The following is a 25,090-nucleotide window of genomic DNA, read 5'->3' as shown; positions in this document are numbered from 1 at the left end:
GCAGCCGGCATGTACACGTATTGAAAAGAAGCTCTTGGAGTGGATGGCCTGATGCCGGCAGTACTTGCCAACGTCTTCTACCATGTGCCTCCCTAGGCACTTCACTTTGTCCGGACTACATGCTCATGAGCTTCTTTTGCAACTGATCTGCAAGTTTTGTTCTCCTTAAAGTACATGCCTGATTAGTGTTTTTATTTTGTGGAGATTTCCCTCTAAGAATCCAGAAATCATCCACACATCTTCTTCTAGAATAATAAATTAAGATCCATAAATAAATAAGGAAAATGAATTTTGTTCCTCATGGCTGATTGCAGATTGCTAACACCTCAAAATTCTGGTGCTTACCGGATAAACCCTCTATCAAATATTTTGGGCAGCGAGAAAGCATGCGTGCCGGAGAGTCCATCAGTAATCATCACCTGCTCTGCATCTTGTTGGGTTGTTGCTACAAATCAGATCTGAGCACATGGGTGATAAGTGCCATGGAAGATCAGCTGTTGCAGCCTTGCGTGGAGGCGCATGAACACAGGAGATGAATCCTCCTCCCACTTGTACCTGCCAATCAATATGGGGAAGGACGCAACTTCTACTCGATTTCTTCCTTTTATCATGGAAGGAGATGGAAAGAGATTAGATGTGTTTTTTTTCTTTTCGTTACTACTATTTTTATTAGGAAAGGAAACGTAAGGAGAGGAGTCAGGTTTCCTCACACATGTGGAATAGGTGTAGCGGGCCTCATGATCATCCGATGGTTGTTAGTTGATTATTACTCAATCTAATGGATGAAATTTTCTAACCTCCAGGATTAATGTGGAGCCTCGTTTGGTGCCTCCAATTACTAAATAGAAGATAGAAGGTGCTTACATACAACATCTCTGGAAACCATGTGTGCGTTGCCATGTTTCTTAACTGGCTTTCAAGTCTATTTTCTTTCTGAGCATCCATGTCAATTTTTTATTTCTTTTCTTTGAAGTCACAATTTGACATAGATAAGCTACAACCGTTTTACCTATGGTCATTTTGTTTGTATCTTTTCCACGTGCACAAGAAGGTTGAGTAGACCGGACAAAATACCTGTTCATTCCATTATTAGGCTTCTTCTCTCACCTGCTTGTCTTCACTATAGCATGTCTCTTTTGATGTGATGCCTTTGCCACATATCCATCGATATCTACTTTCTCAACACTCTCCTCCTCTGTCCTTTTCCATCCCAATGATCTTGATAGCTCTCCATGTAATCGCCCCTTTGGCCACAAATGACCTTGTCACGTCAATGATCTAGGCATCCAGAACTCGCACCTTTGTTGTCAGATCACATAGTTATTCTTTATCTGGTTATTAATGATCCCTTGAGTTCTTTGGATAGCATTTTCTTTGTGTGTACTTCTAACGGTAATTTCATCTTCTCCAGCAATACATCATGTGTTTGTAGGTGTTATTGCTTCACCATCACAATACACAGAGGTCTACTTCAATGACCCGGGGATCTTCTAGTGTCACCCAACCCACACCTCCTTGTAACAAATTGACCCCACGGTTCCTTATGGAGTGTTGGTAGAAACTTGTGGTTCATGCCTAGTCCTTCCAATGGAATGGCCAAGATGAGTGTGGCCCTTGAAAGACAGGTCTTTGGCATGGACTCTGATGTCATGTTCTTTGCTATGCATTGGCTGAAGGAAATATGCCCTAGAGGCAATAATAAAGTTATTATTTATTTCCTTATTTCATGATAAATGTTTATTATTCATGCTAGAATTGTATTAACCGGAAACATAATACATGTGTGAATACATAGACAAACAAAGTGTCACTAGTATGCCTCTACTTGACTAGCTCGTTAATCAGAGATGGTTATGTTTCCTAACCATAGACATGTGTTGTTATTTGATTAACGGGATCACATCATTAGGAGAATGATGTGATTGACATGACCCATTCCATTAGCTTAGCACCCGATCGTTTAGTATGTTGCTATTGCTTTCTTCATGACTTATACATGTTCCTATGACTATGAGATTATGCAACTCCCGTTTGCCGGAGGAACACTTTGTGTGCTACCAAACGTCACAATGTAACTGGGTGATTATAAAGGAGCTCTACAGGTGTCTCCAAAGGTACATGTTGGGTTGGCGTATTTCGAGATTAAGATTTGTCACTCCGATTGTCGGAGAGGTATCTCTGGGACCTCTCGGTAATGCACATCACTCAAGCCTTGCAAGCATTGTGAGGGAGTCCTGTATTAGGGGGTGTTCGGATAGCCGGACTATACCTTCAGCCGGACTCCTGGACTATGAAGATACAAGATTGAAGACTTCGTCCCGTGTCCGGAAGGGACTTTCCTTGGCGTGGAAGGCAAGCTTGGCGATACGGATATTCAGATCTCCTACCATTGTAACCGACTTTGTGTAACCCTAACCCTCTCCGGTGTCTATATAAACCGGAGGGTTTTAGTCCGTAGGACAACGTACACATCAACAATCATACCATAGGCTAGCTTCTAGGGTTTAGCCTCCTCAATCTCGTGGTAGATCTACTCTTGTACTACCCATATCATCAATATTAATCAAGCAGGACGTAGGGTTTTACCTTCGTCGAGAGGGCCCGAACCTGGGTAAAACTTCGTGTCCCTTGCCTCCTGTTACCATCCGGCCTAGACGCACAGTTCGGGACCCCCTACCCGAGATCCGCCGGTTTTGACACCGACATTGGTGCTTTCATTAGGAGTTCCTCTGTGTCGTCGCCGTCAGGCTCGATGGCTCCTACAATCATCAATAGCGATGCAGTCCAGGGTGAGACCTTCCTCCCCGAACAGATCTTCGTCTTCGGCAGCTTCGCACTGCGGGTCAATTCACTTGGCCGTCTGGAGCAGATTGAAAGCTACGCCCCTGGCCGTTAGGTCAGATTCGGAAGTTTAAACTACACGGCTGACATCCGTGGAGACTTGATCTTCGACGGATTCGAGCCACTGCCGAGCGCGCCGCACTGTCCCGATGAGCATGATCTAGCTCTGCCGCCGAACAGTGCCCTGGAGGCAGCACCCGCATCAGCTTCGACCCTTAAGTCGGAGCCAGCTACCCCGATCGAGGATGGGCGGTTGGACGCCACCTCGAGGGCTGCGATCCCAACGGCGATTGAGCCGAACACCAGCCCCGCACTCTGCGAGACTTATGACTCCAAGGAGCCGGACTCCTCTCCGGACTCCGAACCCTCCGCGCCCCTGCCGATCGAATCCGATTGGGCACCGATCATGGAGTTTACTACCGCGTATCTTTCAGCACTCGCCTTTCGGCGATATTCTGAAGACACTGAAGTCTCTCTCTTTATCAGGAGAGCCCTGGCCGGACTACGGTCAGCAAGGTTGGGATTCGGACGATGAAGAAATTCAAAGCCCATCCACCACCCACTTTGTAGCCACTGTCGACGATTTAACCGACATGCACGACTTTGACTCCGAAGACATCGACGGTATGGACGCCGATGAAGGATATGATGAAGACCCAGCGCCTACTAGGCCCTGGAAATCCACCTCGTCATATGACATACACATGGTTGACACCCCAAAAGAAGGAGATGGCTTTGGAACAGCGGAGGATGACCCCTCCAAGAAACAGCCTAAGCGCCGGCGTCAGCGGCGCCGCTCAAAATCCCGCCAAAACAAATGCGGCGACTCCAGCACGGGAGATAATAATACTCCGGAAAGTGCCGAAGAAAACCCCCTCCAGCAAGATTTAGCACAGGAGGATGGGGAAACCAGCCCTCATGAGAGAGCGGCTGACATAGAGGTCGAGGACGATAATTATATGCCTCCCTCTAAAGACGAGGCAAGCCTCGACGACAACGAATTTGTCGTGCCAGAGGATCCCGTCGAGCAAGAGCATTTTCAGCGCAGGCTTATGGCCACGGCAAGAAGCCTCAAGAAAAAACAGCAACAACTTAGAGCTAATCAAGACTTGCTAGTCGACAGATGGACTGAAGTCCTTGCGGCTGAAGAGCATAAACTCGAACGCCCCTCCAAGAGCTACCCAAAGCGCAGGTTGCTACCCCGATTAGAGGAGGAAGCACTTGATGCGGCCGACCAGCCACCTCGTGGCCGCGACAGAGAGGCCTCTCGGCCCTCCACTCAAGCCGCACCCCGTACCAAGGCACGGGAATACGCGCCAGACTTACGAGATACGTTGGAGGACATGGAAAGGCAAACAAGATCGATCTACGGATCGCGTGGGCGCCCCATGGCTCGAGACGGTAACCGTCACGCCGGCCACAAATTCGGCAGGGCCGAACACAGTAGACAAAGCTCATTGGAGCTACGTCATGATATAGCCCAGTACAGAGGCGCCGCACACCCACTATGCTTCACAGACGAAATAATGGATCATCAAATCCCCGAGGGTTTCAAACCCGTAAACATCGAATCAAATGATGGCACAACAGATCCCGCGGTTTGGATCGAGGATTATCTCCTTCATATCCACATGGCCCGCGGCGATGATTTCCACGCCATCAAATACCTCCCACTCAAGCTTAAAGGACCAGCTCGGCATTGGTTTAACAACCTGCCAACAGGGTCAATCAGTTGTTGGAAGGACCTGGAAGCCGCATTCCTCGACAATTTCCAGGGCACTTATGTGCGACCCCCAGACGCCGATGACCTAAGCCACGTAATTCAGTGGCTAGATGAATCGGCCAGGCAATTCTGGACACGGTTCCTAACAAAAAAAAATCAAATAGTCGACTGTCCGGATGCAGAGGCCCTAGCAGCCGTCAAGCACAATATCCGTGACGAGTGGCTTGCCCGGCACCTAGGACAGGAAAAGCCGAAGTCTATGGCAGCACTCACGACACTCATGACCCACTTTTGCGCAGGAGAAGACAGCTGGCTTGCTCATAGCAACAACATGACCTAGAACCCTGGTAATCCGGATACCAGGGACAGTAGTGGCAGGTCGCGTCGCAACAAGCAGAAGTGTCGCATTCACGGCGACAATGCTGAGGATACGGCAGTTAATGCCGGATTCAGAGGCTCTAAATCCGGTCAGCGGAAAAAGCCATTCAAAAGGAATCCTAGGGGCCCGTCCAGTTTGGACCGAGTACTCGACCGCTTGTGCCAGATATATGGCACCCCCGAAAAGCCATACTAACAGGGATTGTTGGGTGTTCAAGCAGGCAGGCAAGTTAAATGCCGAAAATGAAGACAAGGGGCTACATAGCGATGACGACGAGGAGCCCCGGCCGCCGAACAACAGTGGAGATAAGGGTTTTCCCCCACAAGTGCGGACGGTGAACATGATATACGCAACCCACGTCCCCAAAAGGGAGCGGAAGCGCGCGTTAAGGGACGTATACGCGGTAGAGCCAGTCGCCCCAAAGTTCAACCCATGGTCCTCCTGCCCGATCACCTTTGACCGAAGGGACCATCCCACTAGCATCCGTCATGGCGGATTCGCCGCATTGGTTCTAGACCCAATTATTGACGGATTTCATCTCACTAGAGTCCTTATGGACAGCGGTAGCAGCCTGAACCTGCTTTACCAGGATACAGTGCAGAAAATGGGCATAGATCCCTCGAGGATTAAGCCCACCAAAATGACCTTTAAAGGCGTAGTACCAGGTGTAGAAGCCAACTGTACAGGCTCAGTCACACTTGAAGTGGTCTTCGGATCTCCGGATAATTTCCGAAGCGAGGAGTTAATCTTCGACATAGTCCCATTCCGCAGTGGCTATCATGCACTGCTCGGGCAAACCGCATACGCCAAGTTCAATGCTGTCCCGCACTACGCATACCTTAAGCTCAAGATGCCACGCCCTCGAGGAGTAATTACGGTCAATGGAAACACCAAGCGCTCCCGCCGAACGGAGGAGCACACGGCGGCCCTTGCAGCGGAAGTACAAAGCAGCCTCTCCAGGCAGTTCTTCAGTCCGGCCATTAAACGTCCGGACACCGTCAAGCGCGCCCGGAGTAACCTACAACAAGACCGCCTGGCACGTTCCGAGCAGGCGTAGCAATGCGGCCCCAACCCCAACCCTCGCAAAAAGGCGACATCAGTGCTTCGCGTACATAACTACGCTCTAAAAATACCATGGGTACAGGGGGAGGGGCACCATCATGGCACGCCCGAAACGCGGCTTAAACCGCACCAGGGGCTGCCGATTTTTTAATTTTCTCTTACTTTCAGGACTCCATTCTTCGGAAGGCCTGTTCGGCAGTTCAATTGCCGCACAAACGATGCAAGAACCAGGGAGGCAGACAAGCCACGCCGCATTACGGAACTCACAGGTGGTCTCTATCATGAGCAGTATACCTGTTTCGCATACTATTCCGCAGCTTGCCCCTGGAGCAGACATGTTAAATAGTCCAACTTTTTGTTTATGACATTATTTGTATCGTTCTGCTTTGATCGCAGCTATTTTTAATAAACAATGCACATCTTTTGTCTATTTTTGCATTACCTTTTTATAAATATATGTTCCTTAACGACATGTTGCACCCATACAATTTGGTATGGCCAAAATACGCCAGAGGCTTTGGTACCCCTCAATATGGTGTGAGAAGTCTGGACACTTTCACAAGTGTGGCACCCCGAACTTATAGCATTATATGCATTGGCTCCGAATCATGTCTTGGGTCAATAGTTGGGTTTGCCCGGCTCCTATGTTTTGGTGCCTTACGTTCCGCTATATCGGCTAAGGTAGCACTAGGAGAACCACTGTGATTGTGCCCCAGTTGAGCTGGGCCGAGTATCGTGGTTCTAAGTCTGACAGTAATGTAGGGGGGTAGGTATGGAGAGGCAAGATCTTAGCTATGGAGAAGTTGTAAGCACACGAGGTTTACGAGTTCAGGCCCTTCTCGGAGGAAGTAATAGCCCTACGTCTCGGAGCCCGGAGGCGGTCGACTGGATTATGCGTGTATGAATTACAGGGGTGCGAACCCTTTACACTGAGGAGGGGGTGGCTTATATAGAGTTCGCCGGACCCCTCCGGCCCTCAGTTGTCACTACAAGAAATGTGTTAATACGTGACGGATCTTGTCCGTCACAGATTAAGGAAAATATGTCATGGGTGCCCATCCTTGACGGATTTGAAATCCGTCATGTATACCGCGTCATAATTTGATATTGTGCTTTCCTTGACGGTTCTTGACCGTCATGGATCTGCCCCAGGCCCGCCCAGGCCCAAACCTTGGTGACGGAACAAATCCGTCATAGACTAACGCCACGTAGGATTTTCAGTTGACCAATTCAAGTGACGTGGCTGGCTACGTGGATACTATTTTTCGTCACAAAAGTCGTCATGGATTTAGGCACAATTTAAAGCGCAATTTAAATTTGGTTGACCCCATTTCTTTTGGCCAGACTTTGACACAGTACATTTTTAGCATAATGCGATACCCAAATCCTGTTTGACCAACAAAAAGTATTTGCAAAGTTCCAGACATTACATAGTTTATCTGGCATGCAACCATCCGTATGCATATACAACATAGTAGTTTACAAAATCCTCTATGAAATGATGTCTTACAACACAGATTGACAAAATATATCACACATCAGGGTTATGAACAAGTACAATCAATTTTACATCATCAAAACATATAAAATATTGAGGCTGTTACTCAGGCTCTTGCGGTCGGCGCTCTTGATGGCAACTATCATGTCGTGGCTGATTGTGATGACCAGCACCAAGTAGCCCGCTGTCCAAAATATAAAAATGAATTACATGTCCAAAATTCTTAAATCTTATAGTGTCTACAAATGAGAATAACATTGTATCTACTATAAAAGAAGAGTAGACACGAGGTTGCTTAAAATTAATCCAAAGGAAAAGTGTGTGAATGAAAGTCAAATGACAAAGTAACAAAACACATATCATAGAACTCCAAGTACAATGGCAGCAGTAGTTGAGGCCATATAAAGGCCAAAAAATGGCATCACTAACAAACAATATCCCTCCATGATGTGTAAACTTGTTGACACATGAACATTTGAAGTTTACGACAACTAGGTCGACGAGCAACGACATGAAAGTTAATGTTTATGCTACAAGTACATCTTAAAGGGCTGACAAATAGTAAACAATACTTGCATAGTACTATTATTTATAACAGGAAACAATAATGAAATGAAATGAACTAGTATATATTTATACAAGGTGACAACAGTAGGAAGAAGGCTTGCGCATGTGTAGCAAACCGAGAGTACATGTTCTGTTTCATCACACAGAATAAAAACAAAACATAATTCTCCAACCATAGCAACTCCACCAGATTTTAGTTTAGAAAATTATATGATTTTGTTTCTTACTTAGTATTCACATCAGAGATTATGTAATATGCATTTGTGGCTTATGAAATGCGGCTTAGCATATAATTTTCCTTGGCCAGACCCCAGGTAGATGCTTCATAATTTATATCACATTTCCATACTGCAATCCAGATATTCAGACGTTTATGATAAAAAATCACAGAAAGAAACATGCAGCTAAATATGTTTTCTGACTCCAGTCCATCATTATTCACAACATCCGGGTACATGCTATAAAATCGTAGGAGGCATAGAGCAGCCTTCTTTCTAATGGCAGGCCGGCATCTACTTGAAATATGATGGGATGTTTCATTACTCCGGCTGCTAAAGTCAGAAGATAGGAAAAGATGAGTGAATATTGTCCACTCACAAGAAGTTACTAGGCACATCAATTAACAATGCATGTTACCATAGAAATGAGGGAGCTAGTAGTAACCATGCGTGACAAAAAATCAGGAGCAACATGATCTAATTTCAGATCTAGTGCCCGTATAGAAAATCATCCATAGGAAATTGAGAATGACGAGTAGGGCGTGGAAGGGAATTGAAACTCACCCTGCGTATTTGCCGCTGTGCACATGCAGCGCAGCCGCCCTAGTCCTTGACCTTGGTGACCACACCACTCTGCCTCTAGCACGGTGGTCGCCGCAGTCCAGACCAATGGGCGCGAGTGCACCGATCTTGGGGGCGCCATCCACGAGGCGAATAGGGTGCGAAGCTGCGTGGTGTGGGACGGAGAGGAGCCGTCGAAGATTCGCCGACGATGGATGCGAAGCCGCAGCCGAAACCCTAGCCACGAGATTGGGTTCGCAGGTGACGCCAGAGACCAGGAGTGACAGATCCAGACGGACTGGGGGTTGGAGGGGTCATAGACCAGCCCGTGAGCATGGTGCGCGGTGGAGGACGTCGCCGGAATCTGCGGCCGCTGGCCACGGCGTGAGGGGTCTCATGAGAAAGAGAGAGAGGGAGAGAGATGGGTTGCCAATGGGATGGATGGGTGCGGGCGCGGCGGATCTGGCAGTTGTCGGAGATGCGAGGTGAGAGGGGAGGGAGAGGAGGGGAGGGGGAGGGCCGGCGGCGATCTGTGGGAGGAGGTAGGAAAAGAGGTGGTGCGTGGTGGGTGGCGGCTAGGAGAATCGAGAGGGGAAGAGAAGGAGGGACAGAGAGTAGTGGGCTGAGGAGGAGGGTTCTAGGGTTAGCTTTTTATACGCGGAGGAGTTACACGGGCTTTAGCGGGCTTGCACGGGCTTGTAGGGCTGTAGCAGGATGTCCATGACAGTTTCTGAAAACGTCATCGGAAATCTGTCATGAATTAACAGGTTTCTTGTAGTGTGTGCAGGGTTTAAATACATTAAGGTCGGGCGTTACTGGTAACGCCCCTAATAAAGTGCTATGATGACCATAAAAGCTACTTAATAACCGACTGTTAGCATGCGGAGTGCCTTTAGGTCTCCTGGCCGTCGAGTGGTTTGGTCTTGGTCGAGTGTCTTCGAGTCTGTCGAGTGGAACACCTCCAAGTCGATTGAAAGGTGATTTCTTCTAGAGATGTCCTTGGGTAGGGCAGTTGGGACAGGTCCATGACCCTACCCTAGGTACATAGCTTCATCATTAGCCCCCAAATGGATCGAGGTTTGAGTGGGGAAGGATTTGAGAATTTCCCCGACTCATTTTTCATGCCATGAGCATATCTGGTTTCAGATCAATGAACCTGAGTGATGACAGCAAATTCCGAGAAATGGCTTGAGGCCATGAAATCTGAGATATGATCCATGTATGAGAACAAAGTTTGGACTTTGGTTGACTTGCCCGATGATCAGCAAGCAATTGAGAATAAATGGATCTTCAAGAGGAAGACGGACGCTGATAGTAGTGTTACTATCTACAAAGCTAGAATTGTCGCAAAAGGTTTTCGACAAGTTCAAGGTGTTGACTACGATGAGAGTTTCTCACTCGTATCTATGCTTAAGTCTGTCCGAATCATGTTAGCAATTGCCGCATTTTATGAAATCTGGCAAATGGATAAACAAAACTGCATTCCTTAATAGATTTATTAAAGAAGAGTTGTATATGATACAACCAGAAGGTTTTGTCAATCCTAAAGATGCTAACAAAATATGCAAGCTCCAGCGATCCATCTATGGACTGGTGCAAGAATCTCGGAGTTGGAATATACGTTTTGATAAGTTGATCAAAGCATATAGTTTTATACAGACTTGCAGTGAAGCCTGTATTTACAAGAAAGTGAGTGGGAGCACTACAGCACTTCTGATAAGTATATGTGAATGACATATTGTTGATCGGAAATAATGTAGAATTATTCTGTAAAGCATAAAGGAGTGTTTGAAAGGAGTTTTTCAAAGAAAGACTTCGGTAAAGCTGCTTACATATTGAGCTTCAAGATCTATAGAGATAGATCAAGATGCTTGATAAGTTTTTTCAATGAGTACATACCTTGACAAGATTTGGCGATTGAACTTTGCACAGCTCCCAACATTATCGACCTCCCCGATGATGATGAAGAGCCCGAGAGGCCTTTGACAAGGAAGAATAGGCAAGCTCCTGCAAGCAAGGTGTCACAATCGACGCCGAGGGCGGAACCAGTCGTTCAGGACACTAGCGACGCCAATCGGGGTTCTGTTACCTTCGCCGTGCCACTGTCGAGTGCCTTGCCTTCTTCGTCGACTGCTCAGGCCCCTATCGACCCACCTTCAGTTTTTGCGACCCATCATGCCCCAGAGGATGAAGTGAATGCTGCCAAGGAAGCCATACGCCAGGCGGGCATCATGATGGAGAAGATGAAGACGGTGCGGGATGCCAGTCAGGCTGCCTACGACGCCAGCTCGGCTCTCCAAAGCAACGTTCAGGTTAGTTGGTCACCGCTTGTTTTGTTGGGATATGCTATCTGAAGACTCTTTCCGAAAATCTTTGCATCTGTACACCCACTGGGTGCGTCGATTGAATTTTTGAACTAGTGGGGGCACGCTGAGTGCACCCACTGGGTGTAGTCCCCGAGACTACGGTGGACTGCTAGCAGTCGACTGTAGTCTTTGTATTTTTGAAGGAAATATGCCCTAGAGGCAATAATAAAGTTATTATTTATTTCCTTATATCATGATAAATGTTTATTATTCATGCTAGAATTGTATTAATCGGAAACATAATACATGTGTGAATACATAGACAAACAGAGTGTCACTAGTATGCCTCTACTTGACTAGCTCGTTAATCAAAGATGGTTATGTTTCCTAACCATGAACAAAGAGTTGTTATTTGATTAACGAGGTCACATCATTAGTTGAATGATCTGATTGACATGACCCATTCTATTAGCTTAGCACCCGATCGTTTAGTATGTTGCTATTGCTTTCTTCATGACTTATACATGTTCCTATGACTATGAGATTATGCAACTCCCGTTTGCCGGAGGAACACTTTGTGTGCTACCAAACGTCACAACGTAACTGGGTGATTATAAAGGAGCTCTACAGGTGTCTCCAAAGGTACATGTTGGGTTGGCGTATTTCGAGATTAGGATTTGTCACTCCGAATGTCGGAGAGGTATGTCTGGGCCCTCTCGGTAATGCACATCACATAAGCCTTGCAAGCATTACAACTAATGAGTTAGTTGCGAGATGATGTATTACGGAACAAGTAAAGAGACTTGCCGGTAACGAGATTGAACTAGGTATTGGATACCGACGATCGAATCTCGGGCAAGTAACATACCGATGACAAAGGGAACAACGTATGTTGTTATGCGGTCTCACCGATAAAGATCTTCGTAGAATATGTCGGAGCCAATATGGGCATCCAGGTCCCGCTATTGGTTATTGACCGGAGACGTGTCTTGGTCATGTCTACATTGTTCTCGAACCGTAGGGTCCGCACGCTTAAGGTTTCGATGACAGTTATATTATGAGTTTATGAGTTTTTATGTACCGAAGGAGTTCGGAGTCCCAGATGAGATCGGGGACATGACGAGGAGTCTCGAAATGGTCGAGACATAAAAATCGATATATTGGACGACTATATTCGGACATCGGAAAGGTTCCGAGTGATCCGAGTATTTTTCGGAGTACCGGAGAGTTACGGGAATTCGCCGGGGAGTATATGGGCCTTATTGGGCTTTAGGGGAAAGAGATAGGAGAGGTTGGGCGCCCCCCCAAGGCCTAGTCCGAATTGGACTAGGGGGAAGGGCTGCGCCCCCTCCTTCCTTCTCTCCTCTTTTCCCTTGCCTTGACTCCTACTCCTAATACATGGAAGGACTCCTAGTTGGACTAGGAAAGGGGGAATCCTACTCCCGGTGGGAGTAGGACTCCCCTAGGGCGCGCAATAGAGAGGGCCGGCCCTCCCCTCCTCCACTCCTTTATATACAGGGGCAGGGGGCACCCCATAGACACACAAGTTGATCCCCGTGATCGTTCCTTAGCCGTGTGCGGTGCCCCCTGCCACCATATTCCACCTCGGTCATATCGTTGTAGTGCTTAGGCGAAGCCCTGCGTCGGTAGAACATCATCATCGTCACCACGCCGTTGTGCTGACGGAACTCATCCCCGAAGCTTTGCTGGATCGGAGCCCGGGGAGCATCATCGAGCTGTACGTGTGCTAAGAACTCGGAGGTGCCGGAGTAACGGTGCTTGGATCGGTCGGATCGGGAAGAAGACGTACGACTACTTCCTCTACGTTGTGTCAACGCTTCCGTTGCGATCAACAAGGGTACATAGATCATACTCTCCCCTCTCGTTGCTATGCATCACCATGATCTTGCGTGTGCGTAGGAAATTTTTGAAATTACTGCGTTCCCCAACAGTGGCATCCGAGCCTAGGTTTTATGGTTTGATGTTATTTGCACGAGTAGAACACAAGTGAGTTGTGGGCGATATAAGTCATACTGCCTACCAGCATGTCATACTTTGGTTCGGCAGTATTGTTGGATGAAGCGGCCCGGACCGACATTACGCGTACGCTTACGCGAGACCGGTTTCCCCGACGTGCTTTGCACATAGGTGACTTGCGGGTGACTGTTTCTCCAACTTTAGTTGAACCGAGTGTGGCTACGCCCGGTCCTTGCGAAGGTTAAAACGGAGTCTATTTGACAAACTATCGTTGTGGTTTTGATGCGTAGGTGAGATTGGTTCTTGCTTAAGCCCGTAGCAGCCACGTAAAACTTGCAACAACAAAGTAGAGGACGTCTAACTTGTTTTTGTGGGGCATGTTGTGATGTGATATGGTCAAGACGTGATGAGATATAAGTTGTTGTATGAGATGATCATGTTTTGTTGAAGTTATCAGCAACTGGCAAAATCCTTATGGTTGTCTCTTTATTGCATAAGATGCAAGCGTCCAATAATTGCTTTACTTTATCGCTATGCGATAGCAATAGTTGCAAGAGCAATTGTTGGCGAGATGACCACGTGACGACACATTGATATAGATCAAGATGATGGAGATCATGGTGTCATGCCGGTGACGATATAGATCATGACAGTACTTTCGAGATGGAGATCAAAGAAGCAAGATGATGATGGCCATATCATGTCACATATTTTGATTGCAAATGATGTTTATCTTTTATACATCTTATTTTTGCTTAGTTTGACGGTAGCATTTTAAGATGATCTCTCACTAAATTATCAAGAAGTGTTCTCCCTGAGTATGCACCGTTGCCAAAGTTCATCGTGCCCAGACACCACGTGATGATCGGGTGTGATAAGCTCTACGTCCATCTACAATGGGTGCAAGCCAGTTTTGCACACGGAGAATACTCAGGTTAAACTTGACGAGCCTAGCATATGTAGATATGGCCTCGGAACACGGAGACCGAAAGTTCGAGCGTGAATCATATAGTAGATATGATCAACATAATGATGTTCACCATTGAAAACTACTCCATCTCACGTGATGATCGGTTATGGTTTAGTTGATTTGGATCACGTGATCACTTAGAGGATTAGAGGGATGTCTATCTAAGTGGGAGTTCTTAAGTAATATGATTAATTGAACTTTAATTTATCATGAACTTAGTCCTGGTAGTATTAGCATATCTATGTTGTAGATCAATAGCTCGCATTGTTGCTTTCATATGTTTATTTTGATATGTTCCTAGAGAAAATTGTGTTGAAAAATGTTAGTAGCAATGATGCGGATTGGATCCGTGATCTGAGGTTTATCCTCATTGCTGCACAGAAGAATTATGTCCTTGATGCACCGCTAGGTGACAGACCTATTGCAGGAGCAGATGCAGACGTTGTGAACGTTTGGCTAGCTCAATATGATGACTACTTGATAGTTTAAGTGCACCATGCTCAATGGCTTAGAATCGGGACTTCAACGACGTTTTGAACGTCATGGAGCATATGAGATGTTCCAGGAGTTGAAGTTAATATTTCAAGCAAATACCCGAGTTGAGAGATATGAAGTCTACAACAAGTTCTATAGCTAAAAGATGGAGGAGAATCGCTCAACTAGTGAGCATGTGCTCAGATTGTCTGGGTACTACAATCGCTTGAATCAAGTGGGAGTTAATCTTCCAGATAAGATAGTGATTGACAGAATTCTCTAGTCACCATCACCAAGTTAGTAGAACTTCGTGATGAACTATAATATGCAAGGGATAACGGAAACAACTCCCAAGCTCTTCGTGATACTGAAATCAACGAAGGTAGAAATCAAGAAAAACATCAAGTGTTGATGGTTGACAAGACCACTAGTTTCAAGAAAAGGCAAAGGGAAGAAGGGGAACTTCAAGAAGAACGGCAAGCAAGTTGCTGCTCAAGTGAAGAAACCCAAGTCTGGTCCTAAGCCTGAGACAAAGTGCTTCTACTGCAAAGGGATTGGTCACTGGAAACGAAACTACCCCAAGTATTTGGCGGATAAGAAGGATGTCAAAGTGAACAAAAGTATATTTGATATACATGTTATTGATGTGTACTTTACTAGTGTTTATAGCAACCCCTCAGTATTTGATACTGGATCAGTTGCTAAGAGTAGTAACTCGAAACGGGAGTTGCAGAATGAACAGAAACTAGTTAAGGGTGAAGTAACGATGTGTGTTGGAAGTGGTTCCAAGATTGATATGATCATCATCGCACACTCCCTATACTTTCGGGATTAGTGTTGAACCTAAATAAGTGTTATTTGGTGTTTGCGTTGAGCATGAATATGATTTGATCATGTTTATTGTAATACGGTTATTCATTTAAGTAAAAGAATAAATTGCTGTTCTGTTTACATGAATAAAACCTTATATGGTTACACACACAATGAAAATAGTTCATTGGATCTCGATCTTAGCGATACACATATTCATAATATTGAAACCAAAAGATGTGAAGTTAATAATGATAGTGCAACTTATTTGTGGCACTGCCGTTTAGGTCATATAGGTGTAAAGCGCATGAAGAAACTCCATGCTGATGGGATTTTGGAATCACTTGATTATGAATCACTTGATGCTTGCGAACCATGCCTTATGGGCAAGATGACTAAAACGCCGTTCTCCGGAACAATGAAGCAAGCAACAGATTTGTTGGAAATCATACATACTGATGTATGTGGTCCGATGAATATTAAGGCTTACAGCAGGTATCATTATTTTCTGACATTCACAAGATGATTTGAGCAGATATGGGGATATCTACTTGATGAAACATAAGTCTGAAACATTTGAACAGTTCAAAGAATTTCAGAGTGAAGTGGAAAATCATCGTGACAAGAAAATAAAAGTTTCTACGATATGATCGCAGAGGTAAAATATTTGAGTTACGAGTTTGGTCTTCAGTTAAAACAATGTGAAATAGTTTCACAACTCACGCCACCTAAAACACCACAGCATAATGCTGTGTCCGAACGTCATAACCGTACTTTATTGGATATAGTGCAATCTATGATGTATCTTACCGATCTACCACTATCGTTTTGGGGTTATGCATTAGAGACAGCTGCATTCACGTTAAATAGGGCACCATCAAAATCCGTTGAGACGACGCCATATGAACTGTGGTTTAGCAAGAAACCAAAGTTGTCGTTTCTTAAAGTTTGGGGTTGTGATGCTTATGTGAAAAAGTTTCATCCTGATAAGCTCAAACCCAAATCGGAAAGGTGCGTCTTCATAGGATACCCTAAAGAAAATGTTGGGTACACCTTCTATCACAGATCCAAAGGCAAGACATTCGTTGCTGAGAATGGATACTTTCTAGAGAAGGAGTTTCTCTCGAAAGAAGTGAGTGGGAGGAAAGTAGAAAACTTGATAAGGTAATTGTACCTTCTCCCTTATTGGAAAGTAGTTCATCACAGAAATTTGTTCCTGTGACTCCTACACCAATTAGTGAGGAAGCTAATGATGATGATCATGTAACTTCAGATCAATTTACTACCGAACCTCGTAGGTAAACCAGATTGAGATCCGCACCAAAGTGGTACGGTAATCCTGTTCTGGAGGTCATGTTACTTGACCATGACGAACCTACGAACTATGAGGAAGCGATGATGAGCCCAAATTCCGAGAAATGGCTTGAGGCCATGAAATCTGAGATATGATCCATGTATGAGAACAAAGTTTGGACTTTGGTTGACTTGCCCGATGATCAGCAAGCAATTGAGAATAAATGGATCTTCAAGAGGAAGACGGACGCTGATAGTAGTGTTACTATCTACAAAGCTAGAATTGTCGCAAAAGGTTTTCGACAAGTTCAAGGTGTTGACTACGATGAGAGTTTCTCACTCGTATCTATGCTTAAGTCTGTCCGAATCATGTTAGCAATTGCCGCATTTTATGAAATCTGGCAAATGGATAAACAAAACTGCATTCCTTAATAGATTTATTAAAGAAGAGTTGTATATGATACAACCAGAAGGTTTTGTCAATCCTAAAGATGCTAACAAAATATGCAAGCTCCAGCGATCCATCTATGGACTGGTGCAAGAATCTCGGAGTTGGAATATACGTTTTGATAAGTTGATCAAAGCATATAGTTTTATACAGACTTGCAGTGAAGCCTGTATTTACAAGAAAGTGAGTGGGAGCACTACAGCACTTCTGATAAGTATATGTGAATGACATATTGTTGATCGGAAATAATGTAGAATTATTCTGTAAAGCATAAAGGAGTGTTTGAAAGGAGTTTTTCAAAGAAAGACTTCGGTAAAGCTGCTTACATATTGAGCTTCAAGATCTATAGAGATAGATCAAGATGCTTGATAAGTTTTTTCAATGAGTACATACCTTGACAAGATTTGGCGATTGAACTTTGCACAGCTCCCAACATTATCGACCTCCCCGATGATGATGAAGAGCCCGAGAGGCCTTTGACAAGGAAGAATAGGCAAGCTCCTGCAAGCAAGGTGTCACAATCGACGCCGAGGGCGGAACCAGTCGTTCAGGACACTAGCGACGCCAATCGGGGTTCTGTTACCTTCGCCGTGCCACTGTCGAGTGCCTTGCCTTCTTCGTCGACTGCTCAGGCCCCTATCGACCCACCTTCAGTTTTTGCGACCCATCATGCCCCAGAGGATGAAGTGAATGCTGCCAAGGAAGCCATACGCCAGGCGGGCATCATGATGGAGAAGATGAAGACGGTGCGGGATGCCAGTCAGGCTGCCTACGACGCCAGCTCGGCTCTCCAAAGCAACGTTCAGGTTAGTTGGTCACCGCTTGTTTTGTTGGGATATGCTATCTGAAGACTCTTTCCGAAAATCTTTGCATCTGTACACCCACTGGGTGCGTCGATTGAATTTTTGAACTAGTGGGGGCACGCTGAGTGCACCCACTGGGTGTAGTCCCCGAGACTACGGTGGACTGCTAGCAGTCGACTGTAGTCTTTGTATTTTTGAAGGAAATATGCCCTAGAGGCAATAATAAAGTTATTATTTATTTCCTTATATCATGATAAATGTTTATTATTCATGCTAGAATTGTATTAACCGGAAACATAATACATGTGTGAATACATAGACAAACAGAGTGTCACTAGTATGCCTCTACTTGACTAGCTCGTTAATCAAAGATGGTTATGTTTCCTAACCATGAACAAAGAGTTGTTATTTGATTAACGAGGTCACATCATTAGTTGAATGATCTGATTGACATGACCCATTCTATTAGCTTAGCACCCGATCGTTTAGTATGTTGCTATTGCTTTCTTCATGACTTATACATGTTCCTATGACTATGAGATTATGCAACTCCCGTTTGCCGGAGGAACACTTTGTGTGCTACCAAACGTCACAACGTAACTGGGTGATTATAAAGGAGCTCTACAGGTGTCTCCAAAGGTACATGTTGGGTTGGCGTATTTCGAGATTAGGATTTGTCACTCCGAATGTCGGAGAGGTATGTCTGGGCCCTCTCGGTAATGCACATCACATAAGCCTTGCAAGCATTACAACTAATGAGTTAGTTGCGAGATGATGTATTACGGAACAAGTAAAGAGACTTGCCGGTAACGAGATTGAACTAGGTATTGGATACCGACGATCGAATCTCGGGCAAGTAACATACCGATGACAAAGGGAACAACGTATGTTGTTATGCGGTCTCACCGATAAAGATCTTCGTAGAATATGTCAGAGCCAATATGGGCATCCAGGTCCCGCTATTGGTTATTGACCGGAGACGTGTCTTGGTCATGTCTACATTGTTCTCGAACCGTAGGGTCCGCACGCTTAAGGTTTCGATGACAGTTATATTATGAGTTTATGAGTTTTTATGTACCGAAGGAGTTCGGAGTCCCAGATGAGATCGGGGACATGACGAGGAGTCTCGAAATGGTCGAGACGTAAAAATCGATATATTGGACGACTATATTCGGACATCGGAAAGGTTCCGAGTGATCCGAGTATTTTTCGGAGTACCGGAGAGTTACGGGAATTCGCCGGGGAGTATATGGGCCTTATTGGGCTTTAGGGGAAAGAGATAGGAGAGGTTGGGCGCCCCCCCAAGGCCTAGTCCGAATTGGACTAGGGGGAAGGGCTGCGCCCCCTCCTTCCTTCTCTCCTCTTTTCCCTTGCCTTGACTCCTACTCCTAATACATGGAAGGACTCCTAGTTGGACTAGGAAAGGGGGAATCCTACTCCCGGTGGGAGTAGGACTCCCCTAGGGCGCGCAATAGAGAGGGCCGGCCCTCCCCTCCTCCACTCCTTTATATACAGGGGCAGGGGGCACCCCATAGACACACAAGTTGATCCCCGTGATCGTTCCTTAGCCGTGTGCGGTGCCCCCTGCCACCATATTCCACCTCGGTCATATCGTTGTAGTGCTTAGGCGAAGCCCTGCGTCGGTAGAACATCATCATCGTCACCACGCCGTTGTGCTGACGGAACTCATCCCCGAAGCTTTGCTGGATCGGAGCCCGGGGAGCATCATCGAGCTGTACGTGTGCTAAGAACTCGGAGGTGCCGGAGTAACGGTGCTTGGATCGGTCGGATCGGGAAGAAGACGTACGACTACTTCCTCTACGTTGTGTCAAAGCTTCCGTTGCGATCTACAAGGGTACGTAGATCATACTCTCCCCTCTCGTTGCTATGCATCACCATGATCTTGTGTGTGCGTAGGAAATTTTTGAAATTACTGCGTTCCCCAACAATTTTGTCGAGTGTGAACCGAACTGGTAGTTTGTCTCTTTTACTTGGTCTGGTCGAGTGGGATCAGAACCGGTGGGGGCATGCCAAGTGCACCCACTGGGTGTAGTCCCCGAGACCGCGGTCGACTGCTAGCAGTCGACTGTGGTCTGAGTTCTACTTTCTCTCCTCTTTTTTTTACTCCCTGCACTCGACTCCGGCGGTCCGGTCGAGTGGGATTAGAACCGGTGGGGGCACGCAAAGTGCACCCAGTGGGTGTAGTCCCCAAGACTATGGTGGACTGCGGGCAGTCGACCATAGTCTTAGTACTTATTGTCTTTGTCGTTTTTTGCTGTAAAATAACTTCTCCTCTTTGATTTAAGAAATCTTGTGATCTTGGGACTCGCTTTGCTGACTTGGAGAAACAGCAGATCCAACTGAACCTTGACTTGGAGCTGGCCAAGACAGAGCTGCAAAAGGCCAAGGACGGCGCCGATGGTAAGACGAGTTTGTCAACTGGTTTGTCTTAGGCTTGAGTACCCTTCTGCTCGTTCTGGATCAAGAATCATTTCTTTGCAGAAAAACTGAGAGAAGCTCTGGCGAAGAAGGATCAGGATTTGGCTGCTGCTCGAAAGGAAGCTGACGACAGAACCGCTCTGGCTGAACAGAAACTGGCTTCGGTCGGCAAGTTGGAAGAAGAGAATACCAAGATGAAATCTGCTCTGAACGAAGCCAACAAGGAGTGCACGTGCTGGAAGAAGGACAATCTCAACCTATGCGAGAAGATGGAAGGCATCGCTCGCAGGAGGGACGATCTGGAGAGCTATCTGAGGAGCCTTGCCAAGAAGTTGTTCATCAAGCTTGAAGGTGCACATTTTGTTCCGACTGATTTTTTTTGTGTCGACTCAACGTACGAAAATTGACTTATCCTTGGATCATGAATGCAGAGTTTTGCCAGAACTTCGAGGAGGAGACTGGGCGGATTGAGCCAGGTTTGGACCCAATCAATTCTCCTGTGAAAGATGAAACTGCCATGAATCTGCTCCGACTGGAATCCCGCATCGACGGTGTTGTGGACTATTTGGCTCGACTGAAGGTCGCTACGTCACGGATCGACCCAGCACTTTAGCCAGAGGCCACGCTCCAGAATGATCTTGAGTCCCTGATGACTCGACTTAACGAGATCCCTGACCGAGTGCAGGAGTGGAAGAAATCTTCTGCCCGGTGTGGTGCTGATGTGGCTCTGTCTTTAGTTCGTGTCCATTGCAAGGAGGTGCGACAAGATAAGCTGGCCGCAATCAAGGTCGCCAACACCCAGAAGCATGACTTCCGATCTTTTATGGAGACTTTCATCGCTGCAACCACTCGGATCGCCGACGGCGTCGACCTAGACGAGTTCGTCGAGCCTGCTAGTCCTCCTCCCGCGGAGTGAACAAACTTTTATGCCTCACCTTAAATTTGCCTCGGAATGCCGAGTGATTTTTGTAACCGTTAAACTCTTTCGGGCTGAATGCCCGAGCACTTCGATCTGTGGTCCGGATCCTTTGGGATTTATCTGAACTTGGTTTATCATTGAATGTCTTCACGAATCCTCCGTCGAGTGGAACTCGTTCTTCACTCGAGACAACTTTTGTATTTGTGGCGCAGCCCCAAAGGAGAAGGTAGCAGTCGACCTGCACCTCGTCGTCCTTGCGGGTCGGCGATGGAGCGCATGTTGTATTTGTGGCAAAGCTCCCAAGGAGAAGGTGGCAGTTGACCTGCACCTCGTCATCCTTGCGGGTCAGCGATGGAGCGCACATTGTATTTGTGGCGAAGCTCCCAAGGAGAAGGTGGCAGTCGACCTGCACCTCATCGTCCTTGCGAAGTGGGCGATGGAGCGCACGTTGTATTTGTGGCGAAGCTCTCAAGGAGAAGGTGGCAGTCGGCCTGCACCTCGTCGTCCTTGCGGAGTGGGCGATGGAGCGCACGTTGTATTTGTGGCGAAGCTCCCAAGGAGAAGGTGGCAGTCGTCCTGCACCTCATCGTCCTTGCAGAGCGGGCGATGAAGCGCACGTTGTATTTGTGGTGAAGCTCTCAAGGAGAAGGTGGAAGTCGACCTGCACCTCGTCGTCCTTGCGGAGTGGGATGGAGCGCACGTACTTAGGCGAGTACTGGACTGTAGCTAAGCCCTGAGTGGGAGGCTGGCTCGCCATTCGGTAGGATTTTCAAACACTTAGGCGAGTACTGGACTGCAGCTAAGCCCCCGACAGGGAGGGTCGCTCACCACTCGGTAGGATTTTCAAATACTTAGGCGAGTACTGGACTGCAGCTAAGCCCCCGAGCGGGAGGGTCGCTCACCACTCGGTAGAATTTTCAAATACTTAGGCGAGTACTGGACTGCAGCTAAGCCCCCGAGTGGGAGGCTGGCTCACCACTCGGTAGGATTTTCAAATACTTAGGCGAGTAGTCGACTGCAGCTAAGCCCCCGAGCGGGAGGGTCGCTCACCACTCGGTAGGATTTTCAAATACTTAGGCGAGTACTGGACTGCAGCTAAGCCCCCAAGCGGGAGGGTCGCTCACCACTCGGTAGGATTTTCAAACACTTAGGCGAGTACTGGACTGCAGCTAAGCCCCCGAGCGGGAGGGTCGCTCACCACTCGGTAGGATTTTCAAATACTTAGGCGAGTACTGGACTGCAGCTAAGCCCCCGACCGGGAGGGTCGCTCACCACTCGGTAGGAAATTATTTTTACAAACTTAGGCGAAACGGATTCGCAGCTAAGCCACCCACTGGGGGATTTCTCACGCAAACAAAAACAATAACAATCACTGGGAAAATTATAACGCTCTTGTCTTTGATAAATAAACTATAGGAGTTTTTCTTATTACATCTCATCCGAGTGAGAATTCAAGTATAAAAGGGGCGGAGTAGCTCCGCATTCTAGGCTCGTGCCTCATCAATCTGGCAATCGACATTATAGAGGTGGTACGCTCCATTGTGGAGGACTCTGGTGACTATGAAGGGGCCTTCCCAAGTAGGAGCGAGTTCGTGTGGTTTCTACTGATCCACTCGGAGGACTAAGTCTCCTTCTTGGAAGGCTCGACTCTTCACATTTCTGGCATGGAATCGACGCAAGTCTTGCTGATAGATGGTCGATCGGATCATGGCCATTTCTCTTTCTTCTTCCAGGAGGTCGACTGCGTCCTGCCGGGCTTGTTCTGCTTCATCTTCAGAGTAGAGCTCGACTCGGGGGGCGTTGTGAAGCAGGTCACTCGGCAAGACTGCTTCGGCTCCGTAGACCAGCAAGAATGGGGTTCTTCCGGTCGATCGGTTCGGGGTTGTCCTCAATCCCCAAAGGACCGATGGAAGCTCGTCGACCCATGCACCTGCAGCGTGCTTGAGATCGCGCATCAATCGAGGTTTCAGCCCTTTGAGAATTAGGCCATTTGCTCTTTACGCTTGTCCATTCGATTGGGGGTGAGCGACCGAAGCGTAGTCGACTTGTGTGCCCTGAGAGGCGCAAAATGCCCTGAATTTGTCGGAATTGAAGTTTGACCCATTGTCAATGATGATGCTGTGCGGAACTCCATATCTGAATATCAACTCTCTGATGAAACCGATAGCAGTGCAAGCATCAAGATTCTTGATAGGCTTAGCTTCAATCCATTTGGTGAACTTGTCGACTACTACTAGCACATGAGTGAAGCCGCTCCTACCTGTTCTCAGTGGTCCAACCATGTCCAGCCCCCAAACAGCGAAGGGCCAGACGAGTGGAATGGTTTTCAGGGCTGACGCGGGCTTGTGCGACATATTGGAGTAATACTGACATCCTTCACATTTGTCGACTATCTCCTTTGCCATTTCATTGGCCCTTGGCCAGTAGAATCCCGCTCGGTATGCTTTGGCCACAATGGTCCGAGAGGACGCATGATGACCACAGGTCCCCGAGGGGATATCATTGAGGATCATCTGACCTTCTTCTGGTGTTATGCACTTCTGACTGACTCCAGTCGCGCTTTCTCTATACAACTGTCCCTTTACGACTGTAAAGGCCTTGGATCGACGGACGATCTGTCGAGCCTCTTCCTCGTCCTCTGGGAGTTCTTTCCTTAGGATGTACGCGATGTACGGTATTGTCCAGTCGGGAGTGATGATCAAGACTTCCATGACCAGGTCGACCATAGCTGGAACTTCAACTTCAGTCGGATCCGTGGCACTTTTTGGCTGCGGGGCTTCTTCAGTGAAGGGATCCTCCTGGACTGCTGGTGTGTGGATGTGTTCCAAAAACACATTGCTGGGAATGGATTCTCTTTTGGAACCTATTTTTGCCAAATCATCAGCTGCTTGATTTTTCAGTCGGGGTATGTGATGAAGCTCTAACTCCTCGAATTTCTTCTCTAGCTTTCTCACTGCATTGCAATAACCGGTCATGGCTGGACTTCTGACGTCCCATTCCTTCATCACCTGATTAACCACCAAATCTGAGTCTCCATAGACCATGAGGCGACGGACGCCAAGTGAAATGGCCATGCGCAACCCATATAAAAGTGCTTCATATTCAGCCTCGCTATTGGAGGAATCAAAGTGGATTTGAAGAACATATCTGAGCTTATCTCCTCGGGGGGGAGACCAACACCACCCCGGCACCGGAACCATTCAGCATTTTGGAACCGTCGAAGAACATGGTCCAATGCTCCGAGTGAACCTGAGTCGGCAGTTGCTGTTCAATCCACTCGGCGATGAAATCTGCTATTGCCTGGGACTTGATAGCTTTCTTTGCCTCAAACTTGATATCTAGGGGAAGGAGTTCAATCGCCCATTTTGCCACTCGACCAGTTGCATCCCTGTTATGCAGGATCTCTGACAATGGAGCGTCGCCGACGACTGTAATGGAATGATCAGAGAAGTAGTGAGCAACTTTCTTTGTGGTCATATAAATCCCATATACAAGCTTCTGATAATGAGGATATCTTTGCTTCGACGGGGTCAAAACTTCAGAAATATAATATACTGGGCGCTGAACTTTGAAGGCTTTTCCTTCTTCTTCCCGCTCGACCGTAAGTACCGTACTGACGACTTGTCCCGTGGCTGCGATGTAAAGTAGCAAAGGCTCTTTGCTGATTGGGGCAACAAGCACCGACTGGGTGGAGAGCAGAGCTTTGAGCTCTACAAACGCTGCATCAGCTTCAGGAGTCCACTCGAACTTGTCGAACTTCTTCATCAATCGGTAAAGAGGCAATGCCTTTTCACCGAGACGA

This window comes from Triticum urartu, chromosome 7A, assembly GCF_056163025.1.
Source record: "Triticum urartu cultivar PI428250 chromosome 7A, HENAU_Tu73, whole genome shotgun sequence".
NCBI classification, from domain to species: domain Eukaryota; kingdom Viridiplantae; phylum Streptophyta; class Magnoliopsida; order Poales; family Poaceae; genus Triticum; species Triticum urartu.
Note: the sequence above shows the minus strand (reverse complement) of the source record.